Below are 25,272 nucleotides of genomic sequence, written 5' to 3'. Positions count from 1 at the left end.
CATGCGCAGTATGCACCATCGGCTAATCTGTGTACACTGTTGCAGTTGCAATCCTTCGATGAATCAGGCTCTGAGTGCTTAAAGTAAGCTTGGGAGCATAAAAGAGCATGGGTTTGGGGGCCAGGATACAGTTGTTAGGCTATTAAGGATTGAGGTTAGGAAATTCCCTTTACAGGCTTGGGGACTGCATGGTAACCTGTCAGGATATAGGAGGGGTGGGCTTTATGTTGGTTCTTATAGTCTGGAAAGGAGGGATCTACCATACTATCTATCTAAGGGCCTGATTCAGAGCTGGACACTCTGACAGAGTGCTCGGTCGGAATCAGGGCCGGTCTACTTGTTTTTTAGAGCGACCTCCTGGCCGCTCGCATAGCTGTGGGTGACCACCCACAGCTATAGCGAGCGGCCAGGAAGATGGTCACGATGGTCTAGACCATCGCGACCATCGGGTTTGCGACGAGACCCTTGTGGTAGGGTCTCGTTGCCGCAAGCCCCAGAGAGATTTCGGCTCTCACAGAGCCGAAATCTCTCCCACTGACATCACTTCCGTTTGGGCAGCCACTCCCCCGGCCCGCCTACCAAAGGGGGCTTGCTGTCAATCAACATCAACAGCACGCCCCCTTTGGTACAAGACCCAGAGCAACTGTTTGCCCATTGCTATCCGTGTCTAGCGCATGCGCACGACAGGGCCGGCTCCATTGTGTGCATGCGCACTGGGCCACCATTGACCCACTTACGAGCGCATAGCACTCGCGAGCGGGTCTGAATCAGGCCCTAAGTTGGTATTGGCGATCTATGTGCTTATGTGCTTGCATTAAGGGCCTTGCATGTGCTTGCATTAAGGGCCTCATTCAGCTTGGATCGCAGGTTTGCAGTCACATGCAACCGGTCCATATTTGCATTCTGAGCAAGCTTATGCACCGCAGTGCGTGTACGTGAACTGGCCACTGTGATCGCAAATTGAATGCAGCAGATATGCAGTGGCACAGAGAAATGACTGACAGCAAGTGTAGTTTGGGGATGGAGAGGGGGAGTGGTCGAAGGAACGCTGGTGTGCCTGTGCATTTGAACGCCATTACAGGTGCGTGCATACTTAAGCCCCAGCAACAGCATACGTAGCCATAGCTCTACATGGCGACAGGAAGCCTCGCAGGTTGTGAGCCATGTCAAGCTCAACCACAACTCTGCGTATGGGTCCGATGTTACTCGATGTTACAAATGTTTTCGCTGACTTGCGGATGTATGTAGTGGGAAGTGGGCGGTTTTATAAGCTGGTGGGCAATCACATTCATTTGCATATTTACGCAGCGGCCGTGTGCATGCAATTCCAGACTTGCGATACGTGCTGAATCAGGTCCTAAGCTCACAACTAAGAATTTTACTTTGTGAATGATGTAGATTATCCTTGTACTCAAATCTTATTTTTACTGGTTCATTACTTCTGATGGTGAACTGAAGAAGAGTTACAGGCAAGGAGGAATCCAATGTACTGAATGAAATGATGGCCAGCTATTTGTAGGTCTAGATGAAGAATATAAATTCCATATTGTTGCAATAGAAAACCTGTATGTAGTTTAAAAGTGGACCCTGCTGTTTGTCTATGAGGTAGCAAGCCTCATGTGTATGCAGAGCAGCGGTATGTGCTCCCCCCAACTTCCCCCCTACAGTGGGACACAGAAAATGGGACTTTCCCGCTGAATGCGATACAGTTTGGAGGTATGCCTCCATGTAGATGCCGGAACCACACTACACAGACGGAGGGACGCTCACTGCTGGCGTCACTCCGACCCTATAATTCACATGCAATCTGGGCATCCTGTAGCCAGACAACACCAAGCACTACGGTGTCCACGGGGCTTGTAGTCCAGTGCACACCTGGACCACCACTGTAGTTTCGACCTATGGGTGCAGGGGGTTGCTTGCTGGGCCTGCGGGCCCCATAGCAAGCGCACCCCTCGCACCCTCTATAGTTACACCACTGTTTTCTCCAAAAGAGCTCAATCTCAATATCAAGATATACTTGTTTCTTACCTGATCCTATGTGTTTCATCAATATTATTTGTCCATGTTTTCTATTTGTTTTATAATATGTATTTTATGAGCATATTATGCAAACATGTCTATTTTTAATATATGGAACACATGTATTTCTGAGATACAAAATTGAGGTATGCTTCAATCATGATATGCATTGTGACATCTTCCTGCAAATGAAGAGCAAACTTCCCATGTTTGAAACATAAGCATTTCCTGACCAGAGTAAAAAGGATATAATGTAGAGTGTATTTTCAGGATTACAGTACAACTTCACATCATGTGCCATGGTCTCTTTCTGTCTGAAAGACCAATGGGACTAGGGACCTCATTCAGAGGTAGTCGTTAGATGCAAGCGGTCGCTCTGAATCAGGGCATCCGTTTTCGTCCTGAACAGCCGCCTCCTTGTCGATCGCTAAACTGTGGGTTAACACCCACAGCACTAACAACCAACATGGGTGATGGTTGCAATGGTCAAGACCATCGCGACCATCAGGGCTTATGACCAGACCCTAGGGTAGGGTCTAGGCACTCGTAAGCCCCAGGGAGCTTCCTGCTCTGTTCAATCAGGAAGTTCCCCACTGACACCAGCAATGATGTCAGTGGGGCCGCCCCCAAACGGCAAGCGTTCTGTCTGGCACGCCTCCGTTTGGCCATGCACGCCCCCAGCCCACCCAGCAAATGGGGCAAGCTGTCACTCAACATCGACAGCTCGTCCCATCTGCTACGAGACCCCTAACGGCGGAGCACCTGTCATTAGCTGTGTCTCACACATGCACATGATGGAGCTGGCTCTGTCCTGCGCATGCGCTGTGGGGCAACATCGAGTCGGTTGTGAGCACTCAGCGCTCACAACTGACTCTGAATGAGCTCCTATATCACATCAAGAAGGGGTTGGTAGAACACTGGAATATAAGAGCTTAATTGTAAACATTCAGAACGCTTTTGAAAAAGTCTAGCATAGTCAAAATGCATTAAGTGGGGAGGACCTACACATTACCTACACATTACCCTATTTTGGAGGAAGGACCTGTGGATTTGTGGTAAGATCCAGGCTCCCACGTGGAAAGATTTTATACTACAGACTAATTTTCTTTAATTTTCTGGTAGGCTTGTTTGGAACATAGGGACTGATTCAAAGATATACACTAATGCGATTGCAACTGCGTTTTTGTATGCAATGCAGCTAGGAAATTATGCTAATATTTGCAAAGATCATCTGAGCATAACGACACCCACTACTGCCTTCTTACAGCCATGCGATGACACATACCTGCGTAAATATCGGTACCATCAATGCACATCATCCGCCATCTTGCCTTTCGACAGGTCTGACTAGCCACAGATTCGGGAACTCTTCTCTCACGCAGAGGGCTCTCATATTATGTATGCACTCGCAGTAGCTAATATATGCATGCTCATGTATGGCATTTTAACGGACAGGCATGCGTGTTTTACTGATCACTCCCTGTTACCAACCCCAAATGCTGACAGACTGTCACTCACTTTGCGATGGATTTCTATGTGTGTCTGTAATCTCAGTGTGATCTCTGCTTATACGCATGCGCAATGGCAAACAATCACTCGATCTGCGTGAAAATCACATTAGAATCCATCTCTGAATCAGGCCCAATCTCACATGAAACAGAGCTGTGAAAATATACTAATATTTCTAATGGTTACCTGAGTATACGGACGCCCACTGCTGCCTTCTCAGATCTGTCCGATGACGTACAACAGCGTAAACATTGATCAAATTAATACAGATCGGACAGCCATGCAGCAAGTCTGAACTGTCTCAAACACAGCGTCTCTCTTGACACACAGATAGTACTCATGCTATGAAGGAGATACGCTGGTGTGTGATGTTGGACGGATGTGACAAGGCACTTTTCACATCACCTTTTATGTTTGTTTTTTATTCATGTAATTTTTCCACATATATTTTAACCCCTTTTTCAACACTTATTAACTACTCACACACATCTATACTTTACACTGCACTGTCACTTTTTTTCCATTTTTCGTGTGATGCCCTGATGGGGTCCTGGGCTGGATGTTTTTTTTGGGTGCTCTGCACCCTGGACGTGAACCCCTTAGTGTTAGGGACTGCTAGTGACCGAGAAGCTGTGACATGGCCTAGCAGCCTCCCATGCATTTGCAAATGCATGCAACTAATTTCTCAGAATTTCTATTACCATATAGTCTTCATATATTGTTGCAAGTATAATTCAGTGTGCTGAGGAACAATAGGGGGTTAACCCTTGGTATGACTCCTCCCTTTCATGCACCTGAAAAGTACTGTTAGATTGATTGAGCAGCTGCCATTTTTTGTTTGTTGTCACTCTGGGAACATTCCTTTCCATTCCATATGCACCTTAATGCCCCACATAGTAGTGCTCCTCTTACAATGCCCACTGTAGTAGTGCCCCTTATGCAATGTCCCCAGTAACAGTGCCCCTTATGCAGTGACCCCCTGTAGTAGTGCCCCTTATACAGTGCCCCAGTAGTACCCTTTATTCAGTACCCATTATACAGTGCCCCCAGTAGTGCACCCTTACACAGTGCTCTGAGTAGTGCACCCATATATAGTGCTTCCAGTAGTGCCCCTTATGCAGTGTCCCCAGTAGTGCCACTTATACAGTGTCCCTTGTGTAGTGCCCCTTATACTGTGTCCCCAGTAGTGCCCCTTATACAGTGCCCCAATAGTGCCACTTATACAGTGCTCACAGTAGTGGTCCCCCTATGCAGTGCCCCCCATTAGTGGTCCCTCTTATACAGTGGTCCCCCCTATGCAGTTCTCCCAGTAGTGCCCCTTATACAGTCCTCCAGTAGTGGCCCCCCCTATGCAGTGCCCCCAGTAGTGCCCTTTATACAGGGCCCCAGTAGTGCCCCCCCCTATGCAGTGCCCCCAGTAGTGGTCCCCCCTTTGCAGTACTCCTTACATATATAGAACAAAGACACACAAAAAAAACCCACAACACTTACCTGAATCCCTGCTCCTGCGTCTTCCGCCGTCCACTCCTCCATCCTCCTGCTCGGCAGTAGTATGGGAGAGATGTCACGACATCTCTCCCATCACCCACTGAGGGAGTCAGAAGGCGGAGCTCATGAGTGAGCTCCAGCCTGGCTCTGGCTGTGAGTGCAGCAGCCAATGGGAGTCTATACTACCCAAAGTCGGCTGCGGTATGTTTGTTACTGTGTAGTGCGGACTGCACTCCATATAGTCTGTACTACACTGACTTGAAACCAATGTCCTGGACCATGGCTGGCGGCGCACCCCTCCCCCCCACGCTGCCAGTCCAATAGCGCCCAGGGCATGTACCCTGCTCGACACCCACCTACTTACACCACTTACATCTCCTGGTGTACAATTGCTGCATACAATTGTGCACGGACTGGGATGCCTACGGTACTTTGTGCAACTTTAGATGCAACGACCAGCAGCACCGTTAAAACGTATGGGTGCACTGATCTTTTTATGTGCTTCAGGCTCAGCTCATCAGCAGGTGATTCCCACCCCCCTCTCTCCTCCCCCACAGTCAAATATCTGCTCTCCTGCGCCCTGCAACAGTAAGGAGGGAGGGAGAAGATCTGAGTAAAAGGGGAAATATCTGTGTGTGTGAAGGGAGCTTTGTTAAGTGGAAGAGCTGTGTGTGTATGAATGTGTGTGGGGTTTGGTCTGTGTGAGGAGGGGAGATTTTTGTGAGGGGGAGAACTGTGTGTGAGTGAAGTAGGGATGAGCGGTTCAGATTTTGTGGAATCTGAACTACTCTGAACAGGAGGGATCCAAGACCACCCGAGCCGCGACCTGCCTCCCGTATCCACCTGACATGGATCCCACTGTGAGGCAGAACATCATCCTCCTGACATTGGATCCTTGCGAGAGTTTGCCTCTACATAAGGCGACGAAACCGGGACTCGGCACCATTTCACTACCATGCTTCACACGCTGCGCACTGCTCTGCTGAAAGTGCCTGTGTACAGAGAGTCACAAGTGGCTGTGCTGGCAAAGTGACTGTGTAAGGGGGCACACTGCATGCTGATGTATGCTGCGCTATACTCTGATGATTAAGTGGCTGTGTCCAGACTTACAAGTGGCTGTGCTGGTATAGTGACTGTGTATAGGGGGCACACTGCACTCTATTATATGCTGCACTATACTATGCTGATTAAGTGGCTGTGTTCAGAGACTCACAAGTGCCTGTGCTGGTAAAGTGACTGTATAGGGGGCACACTGCATGCTGATGAATGCTGCGCTATGCTGTACTCTGCTGATTAAAGTGTCAAGACTCACAAGTGGCTGTGTGTAAAATAAAAATGTAAAAAAACTTTCAAGAAAGTTAAAAGTTTAAAAAATGAAAAAAATAAGAAACATATTTTTTTGTGTAGTACCCCACTGTGTATACAGGCACCGTGACTACTTGGGCCTTAGCCCTCTGTGTATAAATGCACCGTGAATCCTTGGGCAGTAGCCCTCTGTGTATACAAGTACTGTGACTCCTTGGGCCTTAGCCCTCTGTGTATACAAGCACCGTCACTCTTTGGGCCTTAGCCCTCTGTGTATACAAGCACCATGACTCCTTGTGCCTTAGCCCTCTGTGTATACAAGCACCATGACTCCTTGGGCTGTGTATAAATGAAAAGCACCATGACTCCTTGGGAAATAGCCCCCTGTGTATAAATGAAAAGCACTGTGACTCATTGGGCAGTAGCTCTCTGTGTATAAAAGCACTGTGACTCATTGGGCAGTAACCCTCTGTGTATACATGCACTGTGACTCTTTGGGCCTTAGCCCTCTGTGAATAAAAGCACTGTGACTCCTTGGGCCTTAGCGCTTTGTATATACAAGTACCATAACGCCTTGGGTCTTAACCTTCTGTGTATACAAGCACCATGACTCTTTGGGCCTTAGCCCTTTGTGTATACAAGCACTGTAACTCTTTGGGCCTTAGTCCTCTGTGTATACAAGCACCATGACTCCTTGGGCCTTAGCCCTCTGTGTATACAATCACTGTGACTCCTTGGGCAGTAGTCCTCTGTGTATAAATTAAAAGCATCGTGACTCCTTGGGCCTTACCACTCTGTGTACACAAGCACCGTGACTCCTTGGGCCTTAGCCCTCTGTGTATACAAGCACTGTGGCTCTTCATTTCTTCCACTGCTGTGTGGCAATGTTTCATAAATGTGCTTTAAACTGTGATGTATGGATGTATGTGCCGCTGTTCTGTCGCTTAGTAACCAGCTAGCTCACTGCAGCCTTTGGCCAATAATGGTGGAACCATTATTGTAAGCTGTGGGGTGGTCTAAATTGATTGTAAATTACTGGAAATTAATGTTATTGAGATTAATAATACTCAAGGAACAAAAAAGCCCAAATTATGTGATTTTAACTTTTTTTTGGGTAATTTTTGTAAAAAAATCCATATCCAAAACCAGTCACGGCAGGTTTGGCAAATCCAAATCTAAATCCAAAGCTGGACAATGAATCAGAGCCAAATCCAAATCCAGCAAAAATTGTCTGGCGCACATCCCTAGTGTGAAGGGGGGATCTGTGTTAGAAGATCTGAGTGAGGGGGAAGCACTGTGAGTGTGAGAGGACTCAGGGTTGGCTGAGTGAGGGGGGAGAGCTGTATAAGGGGAGGTGAACTGTGTAAGGGGGAGAGCTGTGGTTGGGTCTGAATGAGGGTGGATTGTTGTGTGCCTTTGACAGGAGGAGATATGTGTGAGAAGGAAGAAGATCTGAGTAAGTGGGTAGAGCTGTGTGAGAAATTTATACACTTTATGTATTTATATATACATTAAATATGGAGCCCAGAGGTGGTATTTTGCATAGGACACACTGGGATCTTAATCCGACTCTGGGAGCGAATAGAAGAGGAAGGGTGGCTCCACGCATAATAACAAAGAGGTAGGAGGAGGCGGTCCCCTACCATCATCACCCCTGACTTCTCCTCTTTTCCACCTCTGTGGTGGGTCCCATCTATCACCCTGACCCAGAAGACAGCCGGCCCGGTTTGCATGAAACAGAGAACATGGCAGCTGTGTCCCTGCTGCTGAAGGGAGGCCTGAGCCGGGTGCTGATGCTGAAAGCCTGGGTCATGGCACCAATGACTAGGAGAAGCCTGAGAGGTGAGTCTGGTGAGGTCATGCCTGACTGCTCTGATGCAAAATGCCAATAAGGGGAGCTACTATCGTATGTATATAAGGGGCACTACTGTGGCATAATGTGTTAAAGGGACACTACTGTGGCATAATGTAAATAAGGGGCACTATTGTTAGGAATAATTTGAGTAAAGGGCACTACTGTGGCATAATGTGAACTATGGACATTACTGTTGCATAATATGAACAGTGGGGAATACTGTGTAGCATAATGTGAAAAAATAGCCAAAACTGTGGCATAACGCAAATTATTGGGCACTAATCTGTGGCATAACGTGCATTGTGGCCATTATTGTGTAACATAATGTGAATAAGGGACACTACTGTGGTGTAATATAAATATAATACACTACTGTGTGGCTTAATGTGAATAAGGGGCACTACTGTGTGGCATAACATGAATTGTGGGCACTACTGTGTGGCTTATTTTTAATTGGTGGAATTACTTTAGTGGGCTTGAATATATCTAGGCCTCCATGACCCAATTTGATACTGCCCCTAACTTTTATTTTTATTTCCCTTTAATTTACCCATACATGCTTGACATGCCCCCTATCTGGAACACTTTGGGGGTGGGGGTGCAGTAGCACACACATGCTCCAGGTGCCATGGCTACATGCTACATCCCTGCTTGTACCAAACCATTGTATGGCGGTGCTTCTACACCACATGACAAAACCATTAGCTGATAATGTTCTCACTTTGCTTCAAAATGGAAATCTGCCATCATGTCACCCTGTTTATTTCCATAATATCTTCACATCTTATCATCTAATGTGTATCCTGACTGAGAAATGTTTCTTCACTACAGGTAAAATATATCACAGTCAAAAAGATTATAAATATATCACAGTCCATTGCAAAAAAAAGACAGGTAATGAAATCACAATTATATTTATTATTTTGGGTACTGCTCATGCAAATTGAGTTGATGGTGCTCAGTTACCTGAGAAAATGAAGAAAGGTGATTACCTTACATTGTACAACAGTGTAAAGGAGCTTGTTTTAGTCAGATGGAAAGATAACGCAAATGTTATGGTGTTGACAAATCATCCAACTGTTGAACCACTAGCCACAGCCAGACTTCATGACCAAAGGCAAAAAAAACATGTCACCATCAATGTTCCATTGCTGATAAAGGATTGTAATACCAACATGGGAGGCATTGACCCTCACAATAATGTTTTTGGCAATTCCAAAATAGCTATTCGTTCAAGGAGGTGGTGGTGGTGGCCACTTTTCACCAATACTCTTTCAAACATGTTGGTGAATGCTTTGAAATTACAGGTTTTGGTTGCAAAAAGTGACAACAACTAGCCTTTATCACAGCTTGAATTCAGAGATGAAGTCACTCTTGCACTTTTAACAATAATAGATATCCTCTAGATACGCATAAATCATGCAGCCTAAATACACCAAAAAAATTGAGGCTTCACCACAATACCTCATGACATCTAAAAATAACAATGTGATTTTGGGCGCTTGATATAGTAAAAGATTGAGAGTATACGCCCCTTTTGTATATGATTCCAGGTTCACCCCTGGATCAGATGTCATACATATAAAGAAAAGGAGAAAACAAAACACAACATAGTGTAATCCAATGTAAAAGCTTTTACATATGGATATTTAAAACATAAATGTCCCAATCATGGTATTGTGTGTTTTTGGGGAGTCCCCTTGCATACAACTCATACTTTAAATTAAATCAGGTGCATATCAGAAGGATAATATTCTTGATGAATTAGCTTTATTTATTTGTTATATTCCATCACCAAAAAGCAATGTAGACAGATATCGGGGTTACCCCCACACTATTCCACTCAATAGTAAAAGAAGAAATTCATTCATATAGTAGGTGCTTGTATCCTATTGTCAGCTCAGTTCATTCCAATAAACAGGCTCCACCATAGGTAGTATCCAAAATATGGAAAAGATAAAGGTTTGTAGTATAAAAAAACCTTTTAATCAATGACAACAGGAAAAAATAAATATATGGAAGGACACTACCAAAAAGAGGAAATGTTCTGCAGTTAGGTGGAGGACATTGCTATTGTATGGACTGACTGAACAGAGGGAGGATTGTGTTTTGCTGTATAGTATCCTGAATACCATCTGACTACAGAACATTTCCCCTTTTTGGTAGGGTCCTTCCATATATTTTATTTTTCCTGTTGTCATTGATTAAAAAGTTTTTTATACTACAAACCTTCATCTTTTCCATTTTTGGGATACTACCTATGGTACACACCTGCAGATGGACAGATTTGTCTACAGAGCAGCACAACCAGTGCGATATGCCAGTGAACAACGACGTTGACCAACATATCGCGGGCACACACTGGCTGACGTGCAGCAGATACATTAGCCGATCAATTGATCGGCCAATGTATCTGTCAGTGTGTACCCAGCATAAGCCTGTCAAGCAGCAACTATTGTTTTGCATAAAGATGCACACTTGAATGCCTGATGTACAGCTGATACTAACAATCTGTTTTTGTATTGGTTGTATCTTTAGATTTGTCCAACTCAACATACTGTACATGTATAACAACGCTTTTTTTGCATACAGTATGTCTTTTTCTATGCACATTCCGGGCCAAATGTAATAGGGTGACAGTTTAGAAAAGTGAGAGTTTCTGACACTTTTTAAACTTTGCTAACGTAATAGAGTCCAAAAACAAAGTAACAGAGTGAACTTGCATGTTTTTTTTAGATTTAAAAAACTCTCACGATTTAAAATCTCATTCAGATGTTTTACCATTTTGAAGATAAAACTCAACCAATGTGAGAGATTACTGCAAAACTCTCACATTTTCTAAACTCTCACCCTATTACATTTGGCCCTCAGTGTGCAAATGATTCTTACTCTAGATTAGGCTGTCTCCATTATTATACTAGCATAGATTCATAATTTTGCTATTAACCTTTCATAGGGGCATATTCATAATCACTTAACAGTTTTTTTACCTACTTATCATCTCAAATTTTAATACCCTAGTAATGGACCCATTCAAAAAAAATCATTTTTTTTCATAACTTGTGTGTGAAATTGTACGTCATCCTGAGATGGCGAACAGCCCCCAGACATCTTCACAAACTGCTGTTTATATGATGGCTTGTATGGAAAATAAATATTTTCAGATCCCTCCCACTGTGTCTTGCCTACCTGCAGCTCTCAGCTGCACTGTATACTAATATTTCAGCATATTCCAGGAGGTGAGCTTAATTCAAGGTGTGTCATTCCCACCTGAACTGTCCCAGTGCCCGCTGGAAGTCCTGTGGAGAAGTGAGCAGGTGGTCCCGAGAAAGTAGTCCTAGGGACCTGCAGGCATCCCATGGATTTTGGACCACCATTCAATGGACAAAAGGAACTCTGGGTGTGATTCAGCATTGGACAAAATTGCAAAGCTGCACACAGACAACTTTGCAATTCTGTCCTTGCAAATATGCAAATGCAGTTGGAGCTTTCAATCAGGCAGAGGCATTGAAGGGACTGTGTGCGATTACGCAGGACCCATTCTGCACACTCATAGAGTAGTTATGACTACAGGAGGCTGCCTGTGGCTGCCCGATGCTGCCCACCTCTTGAGTGCAGTGGGTGGTCCAGGCAGCAGATGACACAGTTAATACTTAATCGCATCATTATTGTCCCCACACGGCTTTCAAATGATGGTAAACACTTCATTAAATACCGGTGGTAAGGTCACGATGACGTGATAACAATGTTATACCCCCTGCACTGCCCATTTCCATTGTACCATGCCACCCACCTTACTGCCCCCACCCAGAGGAGGGATACTAGAAGTCAGGAAGTGTGGTCCACTTAAACAGAATCCATATAGGGGCTGGAAGGGAGAAAAGGCTTTGTGTTCTTGGAGAATTTCCCCAGACTTTCCAGTGAGATTCTCCAAAAATGTTAAGTATTTAGCTGGGTACACACTAGACGACCTGTGTACCCAGCCAACAGCAGATGCGACGGATGACATTTCATGCAGTCTCTACACACCACACGATTTGGTGAACGACCAAATAATATGTTGTTCCTTTGTCGCATCCACATGCGTGGCATCAACAGTCACATCTTCAGATTAAGCAGCATGTAGTGCTGAATATGCGACGGACAACGTGGGAACGAGTATAGTACATACACACTTGATGATTTGCATGATTAGTCATTCCGATCCGTCAGAATTGGGCAAATTGTTAAAAATATCATCGCATCCCAGAAAACTTGTGGTTAACAGTGCTGGAGACACAATGGTCCACAATGCCTCTCAACTTTAAGTCCCATTGTCATTCCTTCCCTCATAGTATCAATATTTAGGTTTTCCTTTTCTCCTAACATGCACCACCCACAAGCTGTAGTTGTAAAATTCTGAGACAGGTAGTATTCCTAGTGCTGTTATGAGCAATATATTGCAAGTTATCCCATTGATCTAATGTTGTACTAGTGGCACCTTGCACTGTTTATTCTTTCACAGCTGCCAGATCAAATCCTCAAGATTTGGGGTATTCTGCTCACCTCCTGAAAGTAACTATCTTGCTTACAAGTTGAGTGAAATTTTCATTGATAGTCTACATCAGAATTTACCTGCTGGAACATATCAATTCTATAAGTATCTACTTTTAATAGATTCCTGTGTGTTAGAGTCTCAAATAATTGACAGAGCCAGAAGAAAACTGTAGGGGTTTACCACATGCCGCATGGTGATATTTCAACAATGTCTCCTTTTCTGGCCACTGTTTCAGTGTATATATGACAAGGAAACATTATGCAGCTGCTTTTTAAACCACTGGCACTGAACACATATAGCCTGAAGCATAAGAGATATTTTATTTGGCATGTTTGGCTGCAAGAGCAAGGTGAGGTAACAAAGAACAATGAGATGAGAATTTGAAGGGCTAACCTGTCTAAGCACAAAACACTACAGAAACACAACTGTCATTGACTCTTGCCTTTACCCGTTTTTCCATTATATACAATCACCAGATTAGCAGGTTTTATAATTACTTATGATCAAGCATACTAGATTTTTAAGTCCTATAGTTGCTAATTATGCTAAAAATGACAGCCACATTATCATCAGCTGCACCTCAGCAAACAGAAGAACTAATCATGAACTACATCTCCCTTTCCTGCTAATCCACACACATATTATCAATGTGATCCTTTAGACTAGTGTTTCCCAAACTCATTCCTCAGGGAACACTTAAACCCCTTTTACACCGACCTAAAAATCCTGGGATGATGCGGATCAACCTGGGATTTTTGTTGGTGTAAATGGATCCACCTGGGTCCAGGGACCTGGAGATCCAACTCAGGTACGTTACAGGGTTGGCCACAGGTCATTCCCGTTTCACCCTGCAGTGTAAATGGCGCAATCTAGGTCACAATGACTGTGGCCGCTGGTGGTCAGCCATCAGTCTGCTGGTGGCCACCAGGGACGGGGAATGCACATGGGCCCCCACCTCTCTTAATATGCCCCTGAGTGTGTACCTATCTTTAACTGCTTTGGTGTAGTAGGCAGTTCACATTTAATCATCACTGAACCATGTAGAAATTTTTTGGAGGTAGAATCAAGGATTTTTTTAATATATTTATGTAATCCAGTTAATATTACTAGGTTAATTAATTTACAGAACAATCCATATTGTGTCCCCAAAAATCCACTACCATCACCAGACTGAGAGGCTGGACTGATGACACCATAATAGGTATCCTCCTGTCATAATATAAACTCTTGCACGTGGCTTATTAGCAGACGAAAAGGTCGAGTTTGATCAATTTAAAATCGATGAAACTCAATCGACATCGATGTTGTGTTTCTGGTGCATTATTACACATTTACTAACAGACCCAGAAACACAACATCAATGTTGCTCAATTTGATCAAATTTAATTGATTTGAAATAAATAAAAATCGATTAAAATCAACCTTTAGCTAATATACCCATATGAGTGCTTAAACTATTAGCAGAGCATCGGCACAGTGATCAGTTATAGTACCTGTGTGATGTTAATATGAAGTGCGAAGAAGATTGTGCTGGGGTCCATATTCAGAGTTGTACATTAATGCCGCCGCTGCTGCTTCTGTATACGTAGCTGTGATGCAAAAATCTGCACATGTCACATTCGCTGGGAGATGTATTCAGATGCCCACCTGCAGCTTGGCAAATCCAAGCATCTTCATAAAATGTCCCAGCGTACAAATATGCAGGATTGTTAGATAATTGCAGTCCTGAGTCTATGTTACTGAAGAATGGGCGTGGAATGCTGGAGCTCTTGGGAAGAGGCATTTACAGAGTGGGACACACCGTCAAAATGGTTGCAACACACCAGCATTCTTTGCAGCCCATTACCTCTCCCAAATGCTCTCTGACTGTAAATCACACTACAAATAAATAGTCGCTGTGGGTGGCTACAGTAAGGTACTTTGATGCATGTGCAGTGAGACTCAAGCACATGCAGATGGCCAACAATCACTCAACAGCAAAAAACATTGGAATAGGGTATGAATTTGAATCAGACCCTGGATGCAGCAGTTCTACAGACAAGTTGGTACACCATATTATAATGTATCTAGCCACATTGTGAGTGGTATTAAAAAGGTGTATAGCGCTGTAGTTGGTGCTAGATATGGTTATTCCATACACAGTATACTTAACCAGTTATTCGTATTTTATATACCAGGCAGAACAACAGGTACCATATGACAAACAGAATATCACAGGTGTAACAGCCATACAGTGGGTACTGTATAACATATGGATTGTGGCAGCCTAGAGCTCAGGGCATCACTGGGCATTATAGTGCCAGGGGCTTGATCATGGAACTGGCATCTATGGATAATAGCACTGGTGGTCTAGTGTACAACGGTGGTGGTATAGTGTACTTACAGCTACTATAGAAGCACTGCTAGGCTCCAAAGTGGTGAGAGTCTCCTCGATCCAACTATCCATGCAGAACACCAGGGAGTAAAGATACAATAAGTAAAGAGATCTTGCACATACGCAGTTGGAACAGACTTCTCTAGCTGAGCTCCGACAGTTCATAGTGATTGACAGCTCAGTCCTACCTGTCAGATGTTGGAGAGAGACAGCGCAACCCTTTGAACACCCCCCAGCACTCATGACTTCCATCCATCGCAGGACACAACATGAGTATCATATCACATTTGACGTATATCTTTCCTAGAGTGGATGACATGGAGGGTTTAGGCAAAGGCATTTGGCAAAAGAAAACACCAACTTTTTGAATACTGTATGTTACAGTCCACATTCTTGCAAAAGAAAACATTGAGCATGATCAATCAGACAGTTGCTCAACATTACACTGCAAACATAAACCTGAAAAAGTGATCTTCAGTAGCAATGTTGATTACCCTCTCTGAACTACACAAATTTAAATTACATTTAGTCACAGAAACAATAATAGCACCTACAGGGGTTCTTCCACTCCATTCCCTCACAGTTGGATACACAACACTTGATACTTTCATGCTTTTTAGGCACTTATTTTGGAAATCAGGATCAATAGTAAACTTCTATTCTTGCCAATCTTAGGTTGGTTTAGGATCTCTGAGGTAGACAGCTAACAAGTGCAGCAAACTCCTCACTAGACTTTGTTGGAGATTTCCCCTTGTTGCTCCTCATGGAACACCTGTTCCTCAAATAGTTGTTTAATTTTGTTATTTCTCTTCTTCCAGACATGGTTTCAGCAACACAAGTCCCTTTGGCTGTACAATATTCCTGTTAACACTAACTGAGGTTGTCTCATGAAGATCCTCTGACAGTATGAGCCTTCTATTGTTAAAGTCCCAAATATGGTAGCCTTTGCTATGATGTCAATATCCAAGAATGGTACACTCTATGGACTTGAATTCAACCACTTCTTTCTAGAGATGTGCTGGCTTAGATTAGTTCAGATTTTCCCGCTAAATTCAGATTTTTCCAGCCAAATTTTGGGTCTCAGAAAGAGGCAAAACATCATTTTTGATGGACAAACATAATCTTTCATTCATTTTTCTCCATGGTCCAGCACTCTTTGCTCCTCTATTAGCAAGCACTTGAGTGCTCTTGTGGAAATTCCAACAGCATAGGCGTCGTAGCCGCTGGTACACAGCAAAAGCACCACACTTCATTCTGGGATTAATGAAGTAAATCTTTACTAACTAGTTCAATGTTTCAAGGCTCTACTAGTCCCGTCATCAGGAACATTCAATATACATGTAAAATAACAAGCACTTACCTTTATACCCCCACCTGACATGTGCAAGAAAAAGGAAGAAGATCTTAAGGAACATTTTTGATGCGATATATAGCTTTGTTAATATGAAATTCATATATACTTACTAGAGATGAGCGCTGACACCCGTGTTTTGGTTTTGGATCTATATCTCCTCTTGTTTTGGATCTGTATTGGTTTTGACAAAACCACCCTTCAGTGTTTTGGTTTTGGGTCTGTATTTTTTCGAAAAAAATCATAAAAACAGCATCATTTGGGCCAGTTTTTGTTCATACAGTATTACTAAGCTCAATAACATTTATTTCCACTCATTTCCAGTCAATTTTGACCACCTCATACCGTAGCTCACAAAATTGATTTTTTCATCTAGTTAGTTAAGGGCCAAAAGGTTGCATCCAGCTAGCTGGTTGACTAAGCTAAGCGCCAGCAGTGGGCAGCACTAACATGTGGCAGTTCAGCATCCAACATGGAACAGAGTGGCAATGCAGCAGGGGCATATCTACTGCTTGGCCAGGATGGCACTCGCCAGGGGTGCCAGCTGAGGTGGGGGGTGCTGCCCGGCAGTATAGATAGATACAGGGATAGATACACTCCTGACTGCACATAAGTGCTCCCTGCTCGTGGCTGTTGTATTTTTACCAATGGCAGCACCATTGGTGTGTAATGACAGTAGCACTGCCAGTCAGTCATCCACTGCAGCAGCCAGCCATCCTTAGCTGTCTGTCATCAAGTAGGACAGACGCTGGCACCCTGCTGCTCCTCCCCACACATGCCATCAGACTCCGCCCCTGGATATCTATGTTGACTCCATCCCTGGATCTCTGTGGAGGCTGCAGCCAGGAACAGCCAGGCCCCCCTGCTGACATAATGATGTCACTGTAAAGCTTGAACAGGATTAAATAAAGTAAGTGTGGAGGGGACAGGGAGGGAAAAGCTACTGAAGGAATGGAGTTTGTCAATTGATTTATTAATGCACTGTAGTGGGGGTGAACCATATAATGTAATAGTGGAGGGGACTGAGCTATTAATTTATTATCCTGTGGATTAGTAATTTAATGTAATTGGATGGAGGACTTGGCTGTTTATTAGTGTGGTGAGGGTTAATAATGCAATGTAATGTGGGTGGGCTATCTATTGGTGTAGTGGGGTAAATTATTTAACAGTGGATGGGAACTATTCATTTAATTAAGAGATATATTTAATATAATAGTGGTATCTTGTCAATGTATATTAATTTAAGGTGGGGATGAGTGTATGCTAATTATGAGCTTTATGGGATGGAGTGCTTATTAACTTATTGGGGATTGGGGACATATGATCACTAGTGATTATGTTGATCCCAGAATGTGGCATGTGAAATGACTGAGGAGTGAGGACTGCACACCATGATCGCATGCACTGCTGGGACTTTGAGCTGACTGTCCCAAGTCCTGACAATGCACCTGCGCTGCGTGCAGTGGTGAATTTTACCTAGGGGCTTCAGCCCTCCCAGTAAAATCTGCCACTTCAGTGAGCCAGCTGAAGTCTGTGACTGCACTGGCTACACTGTGACTGGATGTGGCTTCCCATTGAAAGTGCCAACTGCCAGTTATGCAAAGGACAGGCAGCCCAAGGGGGAGCCAGTGGAAGCCACTGCTCTGCCTTTTGGGCTGCTCTACACAGCTTCTAGGGGCTGCAGTCAATGTAGTTCCCAGAAGCTGGTGTTATGTGCATGCGCAGTGTCACAGCCGCTCATGCACATGCATTGGTCCTGGTGCCTGCCAGATCCATTGTGCAGGTGTCAGGACCTGGCCAGCCAGACCAGCAGCAGTGGCAGCCCCCCTCAGGTAAGAGGGTAGGAGCTGCTGCTGGCTGCTTGCGATTTCCAGTAATACCACACAACTGCAGGCCAGAAAACTCTCTGTAACCATGACTGTCTTTAGAATTTGTGTTATTAATAGCAATGGGAAGGCATTATTTTTCCTTGTGGGCTATATGACACTTTATACATTATATTGGGTTGTGCATGAATAATGTAATATAACTGGGGGGCAGGCATTAGATCCTTATTTTGCCAGGGGCGCTCAGACCCCTAGATACACCCCTGCATTGCAGTGGTAGACAGGATGACAGTTTAATAAACTATACGACCCCTAGGAATTTTAAAAACCAAGAAAGATTTCCTTAAATAGGTCAGAGGCCCGACGGAGTTGCAATATTTATGGACTGAAGACAGTGAAAGGATGGAACGATTGATTAGTTTTTTATTTATTTAATGTAATATTTTGATTCTTAAAACAAATTATGAGGGAAGATCAATCTAGGTACAAGTTCTTCAGTTCCTAAAAGACATCTTTGATCTGGAGGTGGTTGTAAAATTTTTTATACATTATGATCTAATTAAAAAACTGAGGTGGCCTTGCTTGTAGAGGTGCTTCTAGAACATACTGTAAACAGACATTTACTAGTTTGTACTCAGGGAGGTTGTTAGGGATAATGGGACCAAGACTTGCTGTTTACATCAGATTAAAGCAGCCTATAGTTCTCCGGCTGAATTAGAACTCCCAGCATCTGTGATGTTTGCTGGGCCTACTGAGAGTTATTTGTCAACAACAGGTGGCGTGCTTCAGGTTACCTCAGCCTGCTTTACGCACTGTATGTACCATGTCAATATATTTGTATGTAAACAATATACACAACTAATTTTTGTATTAAACATATTTGCAGTGCACTTTATTGCACACATCGTGGCAGCAAGATGCTATGTGCTGCTGCTGATGCTCATATTTGCCCACACCATCAATTTGGTGATTCAGAATTTTCTTTAAAAAACTGAAAGGGGCATACAGGAGATGCTGTCTGTGGCCATTACAACTTCAAGACATTCATAAGCCATAAAATTAAAAATGTCAGGCAGCAATGCCCCAAACAGCACATAATACAAAGAAAAGAGGTGCAAGATGGAATTGTCCTTGGGCCCTCCCACCCACCCTTATGTTGTATATATGAAACAGGACATTCACAGTTTAACAAACCAATCACTTCAACGACAGGGACTGGTTCTTTTGCCTTAAATTATTGGTTTGTTTGGACCCACCATAAAACAAGCTGCCAATGTGCAATGGACATTGATGGCAATGATCCCATACACAAATTGGCTTTACAAGATAGGTAAGATCAGATGTCGTCATCGTCATCATCCCCATCAGTGTTTACATCCTCTTCTTCACACAATTAATGTCCCCGCTGGAATCCACCAATACAGACGCTTCTGTATTTTTTTTACTTAATTGTTGGTAAAGGTCTTCCTTGTGGAATTTGTAATTAATTTTGATGAACTTCAACTTTTCCACATTTTGGGGATGTAACCTCCTACGTCGATCACTGACTACGTTCCCGGCTGCACTGAAAAATAATTCAGAGTACACACTGGAGGGTGGGCAACTTAAGTAAAGCAAAGACAATTTGTGTAAGGAACTCCAAATTGCATCTTTTTCCTGTCAGTAGTGAAATAGATTGTCTGACATATACAAAAATGGAGTGGTTCACAAGCGCTGTTAGACTCGAATTAATATATAGAACACTGGATTTCTTTCATAGTAATTTTCTACTGTTATAACAAATTAGAAAAAAAACAAGGATTTATCAAACACTGTTTCTTCTCTTCTCTTGTGTGTTCGTCTGCATATCCAGACTCACCATCACTTAGTAAAAATGCATGCATCAAATGGTATCTTTGATCTTCTCTATGTATACCAGGTATCATATATTTCCCCAGTGGTCTGACACTCACCAATTGATCGGCTGTTACATCCACATAAAGGGTTTTTTTTACTTATATCTGAGTAGGTAGGTCATCCATAGATCCTACATAAAGTCCAGAACAACCACAAATGTCCAAATAGAAAAGGACTTCCCTTTTAAAATCCAAAATTTTTTTATTCTGATATATACAAAAAATACGAACAATATACAATGTCCCCCCATAAAACTGGGTTTGTTCTCCTCTACTTCAATTGGACTAAGAACATATTTCTCTCACCACTCATATCCCGGACAAAGGAATGGGATATGGAACCGTTCTTTCTGGTCGAATTATAGCCAATTCGAGGGGGGAGTTAGTCCAAAAAAATGGGGGGATCCTCCAGCTCCCCAACGCATTTCGGAATATGTTTTCCTTCCTCAGGGTGTGGAGGTGAACAATCCTTACTCCCTATTTATACCCTAACCCGAACCATGTGACCCTTCCTCCAATCCAACAACTCTCCCTCCAAACAGTATATTGCGGGGAGCATTAAAAACTACAAAATATATCATGTCCTTCATTATTATATAAACCTAAGCTACAGGTCTATACTAAATAAAAAAAATGTACCAATATACGTAAAAAACCATAATTACATACAAATTGTCCATAAGGAAATCATGGGGCATAATCCGGATCAGGTGCCTCCGGACACACATATATATTTCTATGGTTAAAATCCACATTAACACATCCAGTCCATTATTGACCAACAACCATTATGCCGGTCCGATTCTCCAATCCAAGAACTCCTCTTAAAGTTCCAGTTGTTAAATGTCTCCTGATTTGCAGGGAAAGGTGCCAAGTTAATCGGCAACACAGTCACCTCTCTCGTGGTTATCACTATCCAGAAGTCCCAACTCCGACTACTTCCGGTAGATGACCCGCAAACTTCCGGTGGAGGACCCGCAAACAGACAGGAGGTCCACGTGGAACATCAATACACTCCGTCTCTAACCTCTGGAAGTCATCACTTTCGTTCCTTCTGGTAGTTGACCTGCAAGCAGGAAATGGACGTGGATATTGTGGAATGCATTGCCAATTTAATTAGTGATCCGGAATTCCACATGTAATTAAAAAAATGCATTAATATTGCACTACAGTTATTCATAGACATCATCCTATTCTACAAACACTCTAAATGTGTGGGATTTAATATAGAAAGATTGTATGAACATAAATCGATAAAAGATATCTTGATACATAAATAAATAAATAAATAAATGGACAATTAATAGCACCTAAATAAAAACGTCCTTCATTAAAAACATATTTATTTTTTCATCAAACCAGATATTCAAGAATACTCCGGGACGAACAAAATAGGAGACGTCATCCTACAAAGATATAAGGGCAAACACACAGATATAAAAAAAGGGGTTTCATATTTCATAAAAACCACTTCATCTCAAATTCTACGTTAAGTCCCTTGGGTACAAGAGTTCTTAATTCGTATATAGGGCCTGATTCAGAGCCACTCATAAGCGGCAGCTCATTCGCTCCGAGCGATGTTTGCCCAACTGTGCATGCGTACGGATCGTTATACGCATGCGCGAATCAGTCAGTGAGGTCGAAATTCATGTGCTCGCAAAATAGCGAATGCCTGCTAATTTGAGTGACAGAATGAGGCGTATGTGGGTGGTAACAGGGGAAGGTGCTTGAAAATGGGGAGTGGAAATCCGATCGCAGGCGTGCTTAAAGGTCAAAATGGGCGTTTTAAGGGAGTGCATAATTAATCCAGCAGCGTCATTGACCACGTCACTTGGTTTTTTTTAACTCAGAACTGCTCGCAAAATAGTGGTTGAAAAAACCAACCACAAGAATAGCGAGCAGTTCATACGCTGGTCGATGTACTCGATTAATCTAATAAATAGCGGGCATGACGTATGGTGCGAGCGGCCAGGGGGCGTATTTTTCAAATTTACGTTCGCATGTTTTGCTCGCTCGTTCAGACTTAGAGGCGTGAACACACCGCAAAGTGCGAACGGTTCATTTGAATAGCCACCCCTTTTTAGAAAACAAACGACCGCAAATAGCGAGCGGCTCTGAATGAGGGCCATAGTCTTCATCTCTGTAATCGCTAATTTTTCTTCCCTATCATTCCTTCTCCAACTTGAGGCAATGCTTTTAATCCCACAAAAACTAATCAAATTCTCAATATTGCACTGATGGTATTTACTAAAGTGTAGTGATACGTTATTGGTCTCCAATCCTTTTTTCACATTCCTCACATGTTCTGCCAATCTTACTTTAAGCGTGCAGGTAGTTTTCCCCACATACTGGGCTTTACAGGAACACACTAAGAGATATACACAGTATTTCGTATTACAGGAAACAAAATCTCTGATCCTATATGTTTTATTCGTCTGACACGATTTATATTCCACTATTTTATTTTCTTTACTTTTACAGGTGCGACACATCAAACATGTGCCGCATCGGTAAAATCCCTGGCATCGGTAAAATCCCTGTGACAAAACCATAGCTGGAGTTTTCGGTATGGATACAACACTACGCATCACCTTTTCCTTAATATTCTGTGCTTTTCTATAAACAAACCTAGGTGTTTTAGATACATATGATCTTAATAGGGGGTCCTTTTTTAACACTTCCCAATGTTTCTTTATAATTCCTTCCACCTGTTTATACTGGCACGTAAACCTAGCGATAAATGGGATATTCCTATCTATCTCATTAGTCTTTTTCCCTTTTACATTATTTAATGCCAACACCATGTCTAATTCAGAACCTTTTCTCAGGGCCTCCCTAACTTCTTCATTATTGTATCCCTTTGTAAGAAATTGACTCTCCAATATAGATGCCTGCTCATTATAGGTTTCCAAATCAGTACAGTTCCTTCTAATTCATTGGAACTGGCTGATAGGTATACTACGTAACCAATTTTTATGGTGATTGCTCGAGTTGTTAATAAAGGAATTACAATCGGTCGGTTTTTCAAAGTTTTTTGTTTTTGATAAATCCTTGTTTGTTTTCTAATTTGTTATAACAGTAGAAAATTACTACGAAATAAATCCAGTGTTCTATATATTAATTCGAGTCTAACAGTGCTTGTGAACCACTCCATTTTTGTATTTGTCTGTTTAAAAGGTTTGGTGTCCTTGTTGAGTTGGTATTGAGCTGCAGTTAGGGGGCGCAAGGTACTTTACCCTATCTTTTTCTTTAGATTGTCTGACATGCCTATTTGGATGCTATCCCTAAAATAAGCATCCACCATTCTCTAAATGGTGACCATATCAGACAAAGTCACGGTAGACATGTCACTCATTGTAGACAGTTCTGTCAGACCCAATCAGATGTCATTAGGTTTTGCTGATTGATCTGCATCCCCACCAGCAGTGGGTCTCTTAGGAAAATTTAGTTTTTTCCTGGCAGGAGATGCTGCTGTGTCACATGCCGCTTGAGCTGACAATTTTTTCACCAACAGCTCTTTGCATCTTTTTAGATTTATGTCCATTGGAAAGAAAGGAACAAGGTATGACTTAAAGCTAGGATCAAGTATGGTCGCCAAATAGTAGTTATCTGATTTCAAGAGATTGATGGTCCTTGTATCCTGGCAAAGCAAAAGAAAGGCTTGCTCTACCTGTCCGACATACTTAGCAGAATCAACCGTTTCAGCTCCTCCTTCAGTTTCTCTTGCTGCTTTTGCAAAAGTCCAAACTAACTTCACATGTGGCAAGTTCAAAAGGTTTGATAGCTTTGCAAACACGGAAATTATTCTCCACTGCACTTGACAAAGGTGCATTCCCGCTCCTTTACCTATGTCATAGGCTTTAGTGTCGCCTTGGATGGCCTTTTGCTGTTCCTCCATCTGCTGAAGCATATAAAGGGTAGAATTCCATCTAGTTACTACCTCTTGCTTCAGCTGTTGGCAGGGCAAATTCAACAGTATTTGTTAGTGTTGCAATCTTTGACACACAGTTGCTGAATATCGAAAATTTCCCGAAATCTTTTGGGCCACTGAGAGCATCTCCTGCATGACCCTGTAATTTTTTGTTGCACCACCAGATAAATTGTGTGAGCAAAATATAGGATGTATTCAAATTCACATACATGTAATGCTCACACAATATTGCTGGGATTGTCAGAAATCACAAATCCCGAGGAGAGTCCAAGTGAGGTTAGCCATTTTGCAATGATGTCCCTGAGTTTTTCGAAGAGGTTCTTAGCGGTATGCCTCTTAGTGAATCCGGTGATACACAGAGTAGCTTGCCTCTGAATGAGTTGTCATTTGCTAGATGCTACTGCTGTTTGCACTGTTGGAGGCAATACAGCTACTGGCAAAGTTATGTAATCTTTAGTTTGCCCTATCCCACTTGTTCACATATCTGTAGTTAAGTGGACAGTGGGCACAACAGCATTTTGAAGGACATTAATAAGGTTTTTTTTAATGTTCTTGTACAGATTGGGAATTGCTATTCTAGAGAAGTGGAATCTAGAAGGGACATGGTAGTGGGAACACAGGACCTCAATTAACTGTCTAAAACCCACAGCATTACTGGTGGATACAGGATGCACATCTAATACCAGCATAGCTGTTATGGAGTCAGTAATCTGCTGTGCAACTGGGTGTCTGCTGTCATCCTTGTTCCCCATTGCAAAGGATTGTTTGACAGTCAATTGTTTGGATAAACTAAAAGTAGTCTTCTTCCTGGTCCCCTCTGGGATGAAGATCCACTCACAACAGCAGCAGCAACAGGTGTACCACTGAAGGATCCTTCTGGGGAACCACAGATAGGAGAGGTGTCAGTTATTCTAATGAAATTGGATGCAGGACTACTTCCGATCATGATTGAGGATGTTGATGATGATGCAGATGTTGGTGGAGGAGAGTGCCGAAACTTGGATCCAGAGAGAAGGGAGCAGCTAGGTGACAATGGACTTAATTTTGTTACTTTTTTTAGCCAAAGTTTCTGAATATCAATAGCCCTTTTCAATTTGATGAATGCACTGCAAGTGACATCACAAGAAGGAGGTTCCTAGATGTTTAAGGTCCTTACCATTACTCACTGTTGTTACTTGG

The sequence above is a fragment of the Taudactylus pleione genome, unplaced genomic scaffold (assembly GCF_031769625.1).
Source record: "Taudactylus pleione unplaced genomic scaffold, aTauple2 ptg000309l, whole genome shotgun sequence".
NCBI classification, from domain to species: domain Eukaryota; kingdom Metazoa; phylum Chordata; class Amphibia; order Anura; family Myobatrachidae; genus Taudactylus; species Taudactylus pleione.
Note: the sequence above shows the minus strand (reverse complement) of the source record.